The sequence below is a fragment of the Lepidochelys olivacea genome (genome assembly GCF_965140295.1).
Source record: "Lepidochelys olivacea isolate rLepOli2 genome assembly, chromosome: 21".
In the NCBI taxonomy this organism is placed as follows: domain Eukaryota; kingdom Metazoa; phylum Chordata; order Testudines; family Cheloniidae; genus Lepidochelys; species Lepidochelys olivacea.
The window spans coordinates 13,708,742-13,724,650 of NC_140431.1; positions in this window are offsets into that span (position 1 = coordinate 13,708,742).

A 15,909-nucleotide genomic window follows, 5' to 3' on the forward strand; every position below is an offset into this window, starting at 1 on the left:
ACTTGGCCCTGCCTCAGTGCAAGGGGCTGCACTTGATGACTTCCCAAGGTCCCTTCCAGCCCCACATTTCAAGGATTCTATAGGGCTTGTTCTGGATTTCACCCCCTAAAAGGGTCTAGGACTGGCTAGCACCAACACCCAACACCTTGTCTTACCCCTCCCTCCCATCGCTGAGTTTTACACTGTGTGATCTGCCTGCATGTCCCCTAGGGAAATGTCTACATACAAACAGTTAAATACTCCAGGAGATGAATTAAACTTTGCCCTGCTACAGGGGCCTTTACCCTGGATGTGTTTTAAGAACATTACTAGATAATAATACCGAGCACCTACAGAGAGCCTTGTATCTGCAGATTTCAAAGCTCTTTAGAAAGATGGGTCAGACGTATTATCCCCATTTCACAGGTGGGGAAACTGAGGCCTGGAGCGGCAACGTGCTCATAGTCATGCAGCAAATCCACAGCAGAGCTGACAAAACAGCCATCTCTCATGCTTCTATAGCGCTTATTAACTCTGCTCTGTGTGCACTTGACAAAGAAAGAACATGTCAGTGTCCCTATTTTACAAGCAGAGAAACTACAGCCCCACGCGATTTGGGGATTGGCCCCACATCAGCCAACAGGCCAGGGACAGAACCCCCTTTCCCTGCCTTGCAGCTGGAGGTGCTAACCACTCTGCTACCACCCTGCTGCTCTCAGAGTATCCCTGCTACAGCTTATATCATCTCAGGATCATGTCATCCACCATGGAACTGCCTGGCTTGGGAGCATCCCAATTCACGGGCCAGCAGCCCCGGTGCAACACAGTCCTGAAGGAGAATCCCATAGCTACAGGCCTGCTAACCAATGGGGGGAGGGGAGACGCTGCAGCTGTTCCCGTCCATCGCTGCGTGCTCTGGGAGCATCAGCTCAGCTGTAAAGGGGTAAAATTAGCAACATTAATTCCACACACACACCTCCAATCATTTCCTGTATTTTAGGGTCAAATATTCCTTCCAACCCCTGACAAATGATGGGGTCCCTGGAGGCATCATGGGCTGCGTTCACCACATCTGACTGCAATCCTGAGTGGGACCCCATTTTGCCCTCCCTCCCTCCTTCTCCCACTAATCACTGTCCCCATGTCACTTGGGATTCAACCTATGAGCTCAGCTACGGCTGCAGCCCCGGCGGGGAGCTCTGAGCATCTCAGCCCTGTCCCTGTGCCACTAGCAGTTGTTTGTGCAAGGGAGGGTCTCTGGGGACATCTCGTGGCCAGCTGGGGTGTGGCGAGCAGCTTGGAATTAGAATCATAGCCCTGGCCTACACTAGGACTTTAGGTCGAATTTAGCAGCGTTAAATCGATGTAAACCTGCACCTGTCCACATGATGAAGCCCTTTATTTCGACTTAAAGGGCTCTTAAAATCGATTTCCTTACTCCACCCCTGACAAGTGGATTAGCGCTTAAATCGGCCTTGCCGGGTCAAATTTGGGGTACTGTGGACACAATTCGACGGTATTGGCCTCCGGGAGCTATCCCAGAGTGCTCCATTGTGACCGCTCTGGACAACACTCTCAACTCAGATGCACAGGAAAAGAACCGCGAACTTTTTAATCTCATTTCCCGTTTGGCCAGCGTGGCAAGCTGCAGGTGACCATGCAGAGCTCATCAGCAGAGGTGACCATGATGGAGTCCCAGAATTGCAAAAGAGCTCCAGCATGGACCGAACGGGAGGTACGGGATCTGATCGCTGTATGGGGAGAGGAATCCGTGCTATCAGAACTCCGTTCCAGTTTTCGAAATGCCAAAACCTTTGTCAAAATCTCCCGGGGCATGAAGGACAGAGGCCATAACAGGGACCCAAAGCAGTGCCGCGTGAAACTTAAGGAGCTGAGGCAAGCCTACCAGAAAACCAGAGAGGCGAACGGCCGCTCTGGGTCAGAGCCCCAAACATGCTGCTTCTATGATGAGCTGCTTGCCATTTTAGGGGGTTCAGCCACCACTACCCCAGCCGTGTTGTTTGACTCCTTCAATGGAGATGGAGGCAACACGGAAGCAGGTTTTGGGGACGAAGAAGATGATGATGAGGAGGAGGAGGTTGTAGATAGCTCACAGCAAGCAAGCGGAGAAACCGGTTTTCCCGACAGCCAGGAACTGTTTCTCACCCTGGACCTGGAGCCAGTACCCCCCGAACCCACCCAAGGCTGCTTCCTGGACCCGGCAGGCAGAGAAGGGACCTCCGGTGAGTGTACCTTTTAAAATACTATACATGGTTTAAAAGCAAGCATGTGAAAGGATTACTTTGCCCTGGCATTCGCGGCTCTCCTGGATGTACTCCCAAAGCCTTTGCAAAAGGTTTCGGGGGAGGGCAGCCTTATTGCGTCCTCTATGGTAGGACACTTTACCACTCCAGGCCAGTAACACGTACTCGGGAATCATTGTACAACAAAGCATTGCAGTGTATGTTTGCTGGCGTTCAAACAACATCCATTCTTTATCTCTCTGTGTTATCCTCAGGAGAGTGAGATCTAATTCATGGTCACCTGGTTGAAATAGAGTGCTTTTCTTCAGGGGACACTCAGAAGAGCCCATTCCTGCTGGGCTGTTTGCCTGTGGCTAAACAGAAATGTTCCCCGCTGTTAGCCACAGGGAGGGGGGAAGGTTGAGGGGGTAGTCACGTGATAGGGGGAGGCAAAATGCGACCTTGTAACGAAAGCACATGTGCTTTGTATGTAATGTTAACAGCAAGGTTTACCCTGAAAGAGTGTAGCCACTGTTTTATAAAATGTGTCTTTTTAAATACCGCTGTCCCTATTTTTTTCTCCACCAGCTGCATGTGTTTCAATGATCACAGGATCTTCTCCTTCCCAGAGGCTAGTGAAGATTAGAAAGAAAAAAAAAACGCAGTCGTGATGAAATGTTCTCTGAGCTCATGCTGTCCTCCCGCACTGACAGAGCACAGACAAATGCGTGGAGGCAAATAATGTCAGAGTGCAGGAAAGCACAAAATGATCGGGAGGAGAGATGGCGGGCTGAAGAGAGTAAGTGGCGGGCTGAAGACAGGGCTGAAGCTCAAATGTGGCGGCAGCGTGATGAGAGGAGGCAGGATTCAATGCTGAGGCTGCTGGAGGACCAAACCAGTATGCTCCAGTGTATGGTTGAGCTGCAGCAAAGGCAGCTGGAGCACAGACTGCCACTACAGCCCCTGTGTAACCAACCGCCCTCCTCCCCAAGTTCCATAGCCTCCACACCCAGACACCCAAGAACGCAGTCGGGGGGCCACCGGCCAACCAGCCACTCCGCCACAGAGGATTGCCCCAAAAAAAGAAGGCTGGCATTCAATAAATTTTAAAGTTGAAAACTTTTAAAGTGCTGTGTGGCATTTTCCTTCCCTCCTCCACCAACCCTCCTGGGCTACCTTGGTAGTCATCCCCCTATTTGTGTGATGAATGAATAAAGAATGCATGAATGTGAAGCAACAATGACTTTATTGCCTCTGCAAGCAATGATTAAAGGGAGGAGGGGAGGGTGGTTAGCTTGCAGGGAAGTAGAGTGTACCAAGGGGCGGGGGATTTCATCAAGGAGAAACAAAGAGAACTTTCACACCATAGCCTGGCCAGTCATGAAACTGGTTTTCAAAGCTTCTCTGATGCGTACCGTGCCCTCCTGTGCTCTTCTAACCACCCTGGTGTCTGGCTGCGCGTAACCAGCAGCCAGACAATTTGCCTCAACCTCCCACCCCGCCATAAATGTCTCCCCCTTACTCTCACAGATATTCTGGCGCACACAGCAAGCAGTAATAACAGTGGGAATATTGGTTTCGCTGAGGTCTAAGCGAGTCAGTAAACTGCGCCAGCGCGCTTTTAAACGTCCAAATGCACATTCTACCACCATTCTGCACTTGCTCAGCCTGTAGCTGAACAGCTCCTGACTACTGTCCAGGCTGCCTGTGTACGGCTTCATGAGCCATGGCATTAAGGGGTAGGCTGGGTCCCCAAGGATAAATATAGGCATTTCAACGTCCCCAACAGTTATTTTCTGGTCTGGGAATAAAGTCCCTTCCTGCAGCTTTTGAAACAGACCAGAGTTCCTGAAGACGCGAGCGTCATGTACCTTTCCCGGCCATCCCACATTGATGTTGGTGAAACGTCCCTTGTGATCCACCAGAGCTTGCAGCACTATTGAAAAGTAACCCTTGCGGTTTATGTACTCGCTGGCTTGGTGCTCCGGTGCCAAGATAGGGATATGGGTTCCGTCTATGGCCCCACCACAGTTAGGGAATCCCATTGCAGCAAAGCCATCCACTATGATCTGCACATTTCCCAGGGTCACTACCCTTGATATCAGCAGATCTTTGATTGCGTGAGCTACTTGCATAACAGCAGCCCCCACAGTAGATTTGCCCACTCCAAATTGATTCCCAACTGACCGGTAGCTGTCTGGCGTTGCAAGCTTCCACAGGGCTATCGCCACTCGCTTCTCAACTGTGAGGGCTGCTCTCATCTTGGTATTCATGCGCTTCAGGGCAGGGGAAAGCAAGTCACAAAGTTCCATGAAAGTGCCCCTACGCATGCGAAAGTTTCGCAGCCACTGGGAATCATCCCAGACCTGCAACACTATGCGGTCCCACCATTCTGTGCTTGTTTCCCGGGCCCAGGATCGGCGTTCCACAGCATGAACCTACCCCATTAGCACCATGATGCATGCATTGGCAGAGCCCATACTTTCAGAGAAATCTGTGTCCATGTCCTGATCACTCACGTGACCGCGCTGACGTCGCCTCCTCGCCTGGTATCGCTTTGCCAGGTTCTGGTGCTGCATATACTGCTGGATAATGCGTGTGGTGTTTAATGTGCTCCTAATTGCCAAAGTGAGCTGAGCGGCCTCCATGCTTGCCTTGGTATGGCGTCCGCACAGAAAAAAGGCGCGGAACGATGGTCTGCCGTTGCTCTGACAGAGGGAGGGGCGACTGACGACACGGCTTACAGGGTTGGCTTCAGGGAGCTAAAATCAACAAAGGGGGTGTCTGTACATCAAGGAATATTTCAGGCAGGACTTCACGGAGGGTTCCAATAAGAAATGGTGCACCTAAGTTATTGTTCTTATTGGAACAATGAGGTTAGTCTGGCCTCTGATTGATACATGGCTAGATTAACCTCGCTGTGCCTTCTCTGTGAGTGACTGCAGTGTGACCTAGAGGAATGAGTCCCCTAGACAGGGGAGGGGGGAAAGCAAATGAGTACAAAACAAATCTGGTCTATTTCTTGTTTTGATCTACTCCATCTATCTTTTACATCTTTGGCTGGCAGCAGACGGTGCAGAAGGACTGCATGCCATCCACATCTCATGGCTGCTTGGCAGAAGATGATGCAATAGGACTGCTAGCAATCCGTATCGCCTGCCTGCTCACCATAAGACGGTTCAATAGGACTGACTGCAGGACTAAAGAGAATGACCTGGTCAAGTCACTCCAAATTTAGTCCCTGCGCCCATGTCTGCCCAGGCGCTCCTGGCCGATGTGGCCAGGAGCACCTCAGACATGACGAGAATGGCTACCAGTCGTACTGTACCATCTGCTGCCACAAGGCAAGGGGTTGATACTGCTGTGTAGCAATGCAGTACCACGTCTGCCAGCACGCAGGAGACATACGATGACGGTTACCTGAGCGGGCTCCATGCTTGCCATGGTATGGCGTCTGCACAGGTAACTCAGGAAAAAAGGCGCGAAACGATTGTCTGCCCTTGCTTTCACGGAGGGAGGGAGGGAAGGGGGGCCTGACCATATGTACCCAGAACCATCCGCGACAATGTTTTAGCCCCATCAGAGTGCTCCATTGTGACTGCTCTGGACAGCACTCTCAACTCAGATGCACGATTGTCTGCCGTTGCTCTGACGGAGGGAGGGGCGACTGACGACACGGCTTACAGGGTTGGCTTCAGGGAGCTAAAATCAACAAAGGGGTGGCTTTACATCAAGGAGTATTTCAGGCAGGACTCACAGAGGGTTCCAATAAGAAATGGTGCACCTAAGTTATTGTTCTTATTGGAACAATGGGGTTAGTCTGGCCTCTGATTGATACATGGCTAGATTTACCTTGCTGCACCTTCTCTGTGAGTGACTGCAGTGTGACCTGGAGGAATGAGTCCCCTAGACAGGGGAGGGGGGGAAGCAAATGAGTACAAAACAAATCCGGTCTATTTCTTGTTTTGATCCACTCCATCTATCTTTTATATCTTTGGCTGGCAGCAGACGGTGCAGAAGGACTGCAAGCCATCCACATCTCATGGCTGCTCGGCAGAAGACGGTGCAATACGACTGCTAGCCATCCTCATCTCTTGCCTGCCCGGCAGAAGATGGTGCAATATGACTGCTATCCATCCCCATCTCTTGCCTGCCCGGCAGAATATGATACAGTATGACTGCTAGCAATCCGTATTGCCTGCCTGCTCACCATAAGATGGTTCAATAGGACTGACTGCAGGACTAAAGAGAATGACCTGGTCGAGTCACTCCAAATTTAGTCCCTGCACCCATGTTTGTCCAGGCGCTCCCAGCCGATGCGGCCAGGAGCACCTCGGACATGACGATGACGGCTACCAGTCATATTGCACCGTCTGCTGCCACAAGGCAAGGGGTTGCTGCTACTGTGTAGCAATGCTGTACCACGTCTGCCAGCACCCAGGAGACGTACTGTGACGGTTACCTGAGCGGGCTCCATGCTTGCCGTAGTATGGCGTCTGCACAGGTAACTCAGGAAAAAAGGCGCAAAACAATTGTCTGCTGCTGCTTTCACGGAGGGAGGGAGGGAACGGGGGCCTGACGATATGTACCCAGAACCACCCGCGACAATGTTTTAGCCCCATCAGGCATTGGGATCTCAACCCAGAATTCCAATGGGCAGCGGAGACTGCGGGAACTGTGGGATAGCCACCCACAGTGCAACGCTCCAGAAGTCGACGCTTGCCTCTGTACTATGGAAGCACTCTGCCGAGTTAATGCACTTAATGCACTTAGAGCATTTTCTGTGGGGACACACACACTCACATATATAAAACCGATTTCTAAAAAAACGACTTCTATAAATTCAACCTGATTTCATAGTGTAGACATACCCATAGAAGATCAGGGTTGGAAGAGACCTCAGGAGGTCATCTAGTCCAACCCCCTGCTCAGAACAGGACCAACCCCAACTAAATCATCCCAGCCAGGGTTTTGTCAAGCCTGACCTTAAAAACTTCTAAGGAAGGTGTCACGGAGTGTGGGGGAGTCCAGGCCCTGCACCCCTCTTCCTGGGATCCACTGAGACTCTCAGCCAGCCAGTAAAACAGAAGGTTTATTGGACAACAGGAACACAGTCCAAAACAGAGCTTGTGGGTACAACCAGGACCACTCAGTCACGTCCTTCTGGGGGAGCAGGGAGCTTAGACCCCAGCCCTGGGGTTCCCTGTGTTCCTCCACCCAGCCCCAAACTGAAACTAAACCCACCCAGCAGGTTCCCTGCTGCAGCCTCTCTTCACATTCCTGGGCAGAGGTGTCACCTCCCCCTTCCCCTCCTGGCTCAGGTGACAGGTTCTCAGGTCTCCCATCCCCAGGGCACATTCCCAGGTCAACACTCCCCCCTCCCTGCTGAGTCACATCGTCACATCTCTCCCCCCTTCGAGACTGAACTGAGCGGGGTCACGCTGACCAGTGACCTGGGGAAGTTCGGGGCCCCCTCTCCGGGACAGCGCATCCGCTATCAGGTTGGCACTTCCCTTCACGTGGACCACGTCCATGTCGAAATCCTGCAGGAGCAGGCTCCATCTCAGGAGCTTGGCGTTGGCTCCTTTCATCTGGTGCAGCCAGGTCAGGGGAGAGTGGTCGGTGTACACGGTGAAGTGTCGCCCGAAGAGATAGGGCTCTAGTTCCTTGAGGGCCCACACCATGGCCAGGCATTCCTTCTCGATGGCCGCGTAGTGTTGCTCCCGGAGTAGCAACTTCTTGCTCAGGTACACGATGGGGTGTCTCTCCCCCTTTTCATCCTCCTGCATTAACACCGCCCCCAGTCCCGTGTCTGAGGCGTCGGTGAACACCACAAAGGGCTTGTCAAAGTCTGGGTTTGCCAGAACTGGGCCACTGACCAGAGCCTTCTTCAGCGCCCGGAAAGCCTCCTGGCACTGCTCGGTCCAGACCACCTTGTCTGGCTTCCCCTTCTTGCATAGCTCCGTGATGGGGGTGGCGATGGCGCTAAAGTGGGGCACAAATCTTCGGTAGTATCCTGCCATCCCAATAAAGGCTTGGACCTGCTTTTTGGTGTGGGGAGCAGGCCAGTCTCTGATCACCTCCACCTTGGCTGGTTCCGGCTTTAGGCGGCCACTCCCCACCCGATGGCCCAGGTAAGATACTTCCGCCATCCCCACCTTGCACTTCTCCGCTTTTACAGTCAGCCCAGCCCCCTGGAGTCGGTCCAGCACTTGTCTAACCTGGGACACGTGGTCCTCCCAGGTCTGGCTAAAGACACAGATGTCATCAATATACGCCACGGCAAAACTCTCCATCCCCCTCAGGAGCTGGTCCACTAGGCGCTGGAAGGTGGCCGGCGCTCCCTTGAGGCCGAAAGGCAGGGTCAGGAACTCATAGAACCCCAGAGGGGTGATAAAGGCCGATTTCAGTCGGGCATCTGCATCCAGCGGCACTTGCCAGTAGCCCTTTGTAAGGTCCATGGTGGTAAGGTACCGAGCTCCTCCCAGCTTGTCTAGGAGCTCGTCCGGCCTGGGCATGGGGTAGGCATCAGATACAGTGATGGCATTGAGCTTCCGATAGTCCACACAGAACCGGACCGACCCGTCCTTTTTGGGGACCAGCACCACCGGCGAGGCCCAAGGGCTGGCAGATGGCTGGATCACCCCCAAAGCCAGCATGTCCCAGACCTCTCTTTCCAGGTCCTGAGCAGTTTTCCCTGTGACTCGGAAGGGGGAGCATCTTATCGGCGGGTGCGACCCTGTCTGCACCCGGTGGACAGTCAGATTAGTGCGTCCAGGCTGGTTGGAAAACAGCTGTCGGTACGGATGCAGCACCTCCCTGACCTCAGCTTGCTGGGCAGGGGTTAGCTGATCCGAGAGGGGAATTGTTTCCAGGGGGAAACCAGCTCTGGTCCCAGGGAATAGATCTACTAAAGGGTCATCTCCCTGCTCTTCCCACTGTCCACACACGGCCAACACCACATTCCCCCTGGCATAATATGGCTTCATCATATTCACATGGTACACCCGGCGGTGGTGCGCCCGGTTTGACAGCTCCACCACATAGTTTACCTCATTGAGCTGCTTGACGACCTTGAAAGGGCCCTCCCAGGCGGCCTGTAGTTTGTTCTTTCTCACTGGGATGAGAACCATCACCTGATCCCCGGTGGCGTAGGCACGGGCCCGTGCCGTGCGGTCATACCAGACCTTCTGGTTCCTCTGGGCTCTGGCCAGATTCTCCCTGGCCAGGCCCATGAGTTCAGCCAGTCTCTCTCGGAAGATCAGGACATACTCCACCACTGACTCTCCATCGGGAGTGGCCTTCCCCTCCCATTCGTCTCTCATCAGGTCCAGGGGGCCCCTCACCCTCCTGCCATATAACAGTTCGAAAGGCGAAAATCCGGTAGACTCCTGGGGCACCTCCCTGTACGCGAACAGCAGGTGAGGTAAGTACTTGTCCCAGTCCTGCGGGTGCTGGTTCATAAAGGTTTTCAGCATCATCTTTAGCGTCCCGTTAAACCTCTCCACCAGCCCATTGGACTGGGGGTGATAAGCTGAGGCCCAGTCGTGCCGGACCCCACATTTCTCCCACAAGCACCGGAGCAGGGCCGACATGAAGTTGGAGCCTTGGTCTGTTAAGACTTCCTTGGGGAACCCCACTCGGCTGAAAATGGTCAGGAGCGCATTGGCCACGGTGTCGGCTTCAATGGAAGCTAAGGGCACTGCCTCGGGGTAGCGGGTGGCAAAATCTACCACCACCAGAATGTATTTCTTCCCCGACCGGGTCGTCTTGCTGAGAGGCCCCACGATGTCTATGGCCACCTTCTGGAAAGGCTCCTCTATGATGGGCAAAGGTCTCAAAGCCGCTTTCCCCTTGTCCCGGGCCTTCCCCACCCTCTGACAGGGGTCACAGGATCGGCAATACTGCCGGACCGTGGTAAAGACCCCGGGCCAGTAAAAGTTCTGTAGCAACCTCTGCCGGGTGCGCCGGATTCCCTGGTGCCCTGCGAGGGGGATGTCATGGGCCAGGTACAGGAGCCTGCGGCGATACTTCTGGGGGACCACCAGCTGCCTCCTGATCCCACAGGACTCTACTTCCCTTGTGGGAGCCCATTCTCGGTACAGGAACCCCTTCTCCCACAGGAACCTCTCCTGGCAGCCTCTCCTCATGGTCCGTACCACACCAAGGTCGGCCAGGTCCCTGAGCTTCCGCAAGGAGGGATCTTTCCTCAACTCGGCCTGGAACTCAGCGGCTGGGGCAGGGACGGGGCCCGGTTCCCTCTCGCTGGCCAGGTCTGAGGCCTCCGCCTCTCTGAGCCGTGCCCCTCGGCCCTCCCTCCCCACCAGGGTAGGGTCCTGCACCTCCGGTGTGATACCCTCCCCGAGGTCAGGGCGCAGTGCCCCTCGCCGGCTCTGGCTACGCGTCACAACCAGGGCGGCCTGGGGCTTGCTTGGCCAGTCCTCTAGGTCTCCCCCCATCAAAACTTCAGTGGGCAAATGGTGGTGTACCCCCACATCCTTGGGGCCCTCCTTGGCCCCCCATTTCAGGTGTACCCTTGCCACGGGCACCTTAAATGGGGTCCTGCCCACCCCTGTCAGGGTCAGATAGGTGTTGGGCACCACCCGATCTGGGGCCACCACCTCGGGCCGGGCCAGCGTCACCTCCGCGCCCGTATCCCAGTATCCATTGACCTTCCTCCCATCCACCTCCAGGGGAACAAGGCACTCTCTCCGGAGGGACAGCCCCGCGCCCACCCTGTAAACCGAGCACCCTGAGTCCAGAGCCTCCAGCCCTCTGGTGGAGCTGGCCTGGGGTACTCTTCCCTCCGGGGCCGGTGGTAAACTGGTAGGCCCCCTTTCCTGGGTCGTCTGCCCCTCGTCCAGCTGGGTCCCTACCCAGTTAACCCTGGGTAGGTTGGGTCTGCTCAGTTTGTCCCTGAGCCCGGAGCACTGGGTCCGTACGTGGCCTCTCTGGCCACAGTGATAGCAGCTCAGGTCACGTTGGTCCCCTCGAGCGGGTCGGAGGGGCCCGACGCCAGGCGTTCCCCTTGGGAGGGGGTTCTCCCTATTTCCCCGCTGGGAGGCCCCCTGGTGACCCTCTCTCTGCATCAGGGGGGGCCTGTTCTTTTGGGACTCCTCCCGGCTACCCCCTGACCGACTGTTCACAAACTCGTCGGCCAGCTGCCCTGCGTGCTGGGGGTTCTCGAGCTTTTTGTCCACCAGGCACAGCCTCAGGTCGGAAGGGCACTGATCATACAGTTGCTCCAGTACGATTAGGTCAAGCAGGTCCTCTTTAGCTCGGGCCCCAGCTGTCCACTTGCGGGCATACCCCTGCATCCGGTTGACCAGTTGTAGGTAGGTGACCTCAGGCGTTTTACGCTGACTCCGGAACCTTCTCCGGTACATCTCGGGGGTCAGCCCAAACTCACGGAGCAGGGCCTGTTTGAACAATTCATAGTCCCCTGCCTCCAGCCCTGTCATCCGGCTGTACACCTCCACGGCTTTGGGGTCCAGTAAGGGGGTGAGAAACTGGAGCCTGTCTGCGGGGTCAACCCTGTGCAGCTCACAGGCATTCTCAAAGGCCGTCAGGAAGCTATCTATGTCCTCCCGCTCCTTCCGCTGGGCCAGGAAGCACTTATCAAAGTTCCTTGCAGTCTTGGGTCCCCCCGCACTCACCGCAGCTGGGGCCCCACTGCTCCTCAGCCTGGCCAGCTCCAGTTCATGCTGTCTTTGTTTCTCCTTCTCCTGACGCTCCCTCTCCTTCTCCTCCTGCTCATGTTGACGTTGTTTCTCCTTCTCCTCCTGCTCATGTTGACGTTGTTTCTCCTTCTCCTCCTGCTCATGTTGACGTTGTTTCTCCTCATGTTGACGTTGTTTTTCATGATCCTCCAGCTCCCTCATTTTCATCTCCCTCTCCCATTCCAGCCGCCTCCGCTCCAGGGATGGGGAGCTCCGCTGGGAGGATCCCCTGCTGGGTGCCGGGGTCAGGGTGCCCTCGGTATTCGCTGGGCTTCCCCCAACCCCTCCCCCGGACATAGGTAGGAAGGGTCTCGGGATGTCCTCAGCAGCAGTCTGACCCCTCCCAGCCCGGTCAGGCCCCAGGGCCCACGCTGCGTCCCCCGGGCAGCTTCCCTCAGGGACAGGGATCGGGTCATCCAAGCGATCCCTCTCCTCCAGCTGGGCAATCAGCTGTTCCTTGGTGGACCTCCCGATGCGCAGCCCCCTCTGCCTGCACAGCTCCACCAGGTCGCTCTTAAGGCGTTTAGCGTACATCGCCCTGCTGGCCACTCGCAGGCCGGGCAGCTTCCCACGGTTTCCAGGAAAAGCCCCTCGTGTGCCAGTCCTTCTTGAGGTCACCGACTCTTTGCCAGGGTCGAGCTGCAGACTCCTCCACCCCTGGGACCGCTCGCTGCAATCCCCCCGGGGGACCCTGTTACTGCAAAAGTCTTTCTCTCTGGTCACACATTCCCAGGGGTTAACCGCCCCCCGAAACCGTCTCTCTCTGGATCTTCAGCACGCCTGGTCCCCGTCAATTCCCCTTCCTTTTACTGCTCCCCAGTCACTTACTGCAGGAAGCGCCGTTCACGGGGTGCAGTAGATCCCACCGCTACCACCAGTTGTCACCGAGTGTGGGGGAGTCCAGGCCCTGCACCCCTCTTCCTGGGATCCACTGAGACTCTCAGCCAGCCAGTAAAACAGAAGGTTTATTGGACAACAGGAACACAGTCCAAAACAGAGCTTGTGGGTACAACCAGGACCACTCAGTCACGTCCTTCTGGGGGAGCAGGGAGCTTAGACCCCAGCCCTGGGGTTCCCTGTGTTCCTCCACCCAGCCCCAAACTGAAACTAAACCCACCCAGCAGGTTCCCTGCTGCAGCCTCTCTTCACATTCCTGGGCAGAGGTGTCACCTCCCCCTCCCCCTCCTGGCTCAGGTGACAGGTTCTCAGGTCTCCCATCCCCAGGGCACATTCCCAGGTCAACACTCCCCCCTCCCTGCTGAGTCACATCGTCACAGAAGGAGATTCCACCACCTCCCTAGGGAACCCATTCCAGTGTTTCACCACCCTCCTAGTGAAATAGTGTTTCCTAATATCCAACCTAAACCTCCCCCACTGCAACTTGAGACCATTGCTCCTTGTTCTGTCATCTGCCACCACTGAGACCAGCCGAGCTCCATCCTCTTTGGACCCCCCTTCAGGTAGATGAAGGCTGCTATCAAATCCCCCCTCATTCTTCTCTTCCGCAGACTAAACAAGCCCAGTTCCCTCAGCCTCTCCTCATCCCTCATGTGCCCCAGCCCCCTGATCATTTGCGTTGCCCTCCACTGGACTCTCTCCAATTTGTCCACATCCCTTCTGTAGTGGGTGGGCCCAAAACTGGATACAATACTCCAGGTGTGACCTCACCAGTGCCGAATAGAGGGGAATAATCACTTCCCTCAATCTGCTGGCAGTGCTCCTACTAATACATCCCAAAATGCCGTTGGCCTTCTTGGCAACAAGGGCACACTGCTGACTCATATCCAGCTTCTCATCCATTGTAATCCCCAGGTCCTTTTCTGCAGAACTGCTGCTGTACCAGAATTGGTACACACACCTTGATTGATGGTTTTCCTCCACCCCAGTCACAGCTGTAAGTAATTGCACACACTGACTGATCACTAACTAGGTGTGTGCTTTTAAAGGCAGAGATCCAGCAGTGTGTGAATGGAAGGCCTAAGGAAGGTCTGCTCCCTGCTCCGTGCCATCCACTTGGCCAGGAAGGATTAACCACAGAGGACTGACATTGGTGGTGGCTCCTGGGGTTTTCTAAGGCTCTATGTGAAGAAATATCAGGCCTACATGACAAATTCAGAGGTGATGTTTTCATCCGGCCCTGGCTAGACAGACTCTGCCTCTGGCAGGGATACCGCCAGCCTTAGAAGACACAAGATCATCCTGAATGGTACCATGGGACCATCACGGAGCTGGATTTGCAGGTGCCTTTTTGTGGTTCAAGAGTTTGCAGGCTTTGACTCAGCCCCAAACTGCCAAGGGAGATTCCTCCCAAACTGCCCCGTGTTAGGAGGCAAACTCTGTGCCAGCCCCGAGTTGCACCTGGCTCCCAATCAAATCCACCAGTTGGCCAGCTCACTTTGGAGGCCTGAGAGTCCTCAGCAGAGCCCAGTGGGTACTGTGGCATTCAGAGATCACACCCAGACCACAAAGGTGATTCTATTGATTTCAATGGAATTTAGAAGTCTAAATACCCTTGAGGATCTGGGCCTCGGTGCTGAAGGTGGCCACAAGCACTTCTGTGCCTAGTTTCAGCTGGCTGTGCAAAACAACAAGAGCTTCACGGCACCCTGCCCAGACTCTCTGTCTGGGAAGCTCAGCCCTTGAAGGCACAGCTCCCAATACCACATCTTCCCTTCCAAGCCAAAACTTAATAACAATAATGCTTAAAACCCCAACATTAATACAATACACAATTACACATACTGATAACCAACGTAATAACTACACAACAAGGTTCAATTCGTCTGCGAGATGCCCTGCACTGTCGCTTAGACCTGGGAGGTGTAATGTCTTGGCCCACATACACAGAAGTTAGGGGGGAGAAATCCCATCAATGGCTCTTGCTGGATGATTGTTAACCACCAAACAAAACAGCCACATGCTGTTTACACACATTGGTATGCGCAGTGTCTACATTTAGTCATGGTTACTCCTTTGAGCTCTACTACTGTTTCCAAGAACGTTTTTGGACTCGTTCAGAACCTGTATACTTTGTATACTTTGTATACCTGTATACTTCATCCACCCCATAGTTACCACAGCTCCGTCTCTAAAAAACTACAGAAGGACACCATGACACAGACAGAAGGGACTTCAAGCATCAATGGCAACTAATACAGTGGTCAAGAGACACATCTTCCGGGTCCTCATGAAGTGCGCTGGTATTCACACTGCCGAGCTTTGCAGGTCCCAGATGAATAGTTTTCTGTTACTAGAGAAACTTTCATCAATACTCAGCAGAATGACAGCAAAGCAAGTGTGTCAGCAGAAGCAAAGGGGCTTGTGGTACAGATGGATTTCAAATTCACAACCTGCAGCTTGGTATTGTTGGCTGTGTGTATTATGCTATCCTTTCTTGCAGGGGGAAAACACTGATTTTGCCTGTGCAATAAATGCAATAGAGAGTTGCTGAAAACTTTGCACAACCTGAGAATGGATGAGAAGTTGCACGGGTACTTCGTAAAAGTTGAACAGCAAGCTACTGAACTGAATCTGCAAATGCCAACTTACAGGAAAAGGCAACCAGCAAAAACTCTGGATTATTTTTACAGCAGTCACACCGCATCCTGCCATTTGGAATCTTTAAAAGATAAAGCAGATTGCTTTTTCCCCTGCACTCAGGGCTGCAATAAGTGAAATCGCCGGACAATTTAATCCGCAAAGCTGTGGCCTATCTCACTGCAAAAAAACGGAAAACTGTTAATATATCGAAAGGGAAACTGAACGAAGAATTTCAGTGCAGAGTTCCTGAGATGCAGTATGATTTATTAGTACACCACACTGAACCTATTTGAAAGGCTCAGGAACCAGACAATGGAATATCTTTTCTGGAACTCATGAAGGTCTGTACAGAACATGACCTGGAACTTTTGTATCCTGACGGATTTGACCTATTGGTGCTTTTGGCACCGTTACCTGTTACAGTTGCA